This window comes from Morus notabilis, unplaced genomic scaffold, assembly GCF_000414095.1.
Source record: "Morus notabilis unplaced genomic scaffold, ASM41409v2 Scaffold2149, whole genome shotgun sequence".
In the NCBI taxonomy this organism is placed as follows: domain Eukaryota; kingdom Viridiplantae; phylum Streptophyta; class Magnoliopsida; order Rosales; family Moraceae; genus Morus; species Morus notabilis.
The window spans coordinates 27,231-27,450 of record NW_010362817.1 but is presented as its reverse complement, the minus strand read 5'-3'; positions in this window follow the sequence as shown (position 1 = coordinate 27,450).

Genomic DNA, 220 nt, shown 5'->3' with positions numbered 1-220 from the left:
GGCAACTTAGATCAATATTTGATAAATTTCTTTTCCATAGAATGGATAGGAACTGTTAAGATTGGGTCTTCCCTATATTCGCTAAATAAAATACTAATTCGTAAAAGTTCTCCTAAAGCTAAAGGTGATGTTGGGTAATATGTTTCACTAAGTTTTAGAGTCACTTCATGAAACCTACCTAAAAATTGATACAAAACTTCGGCAATTTGTCAATCATATG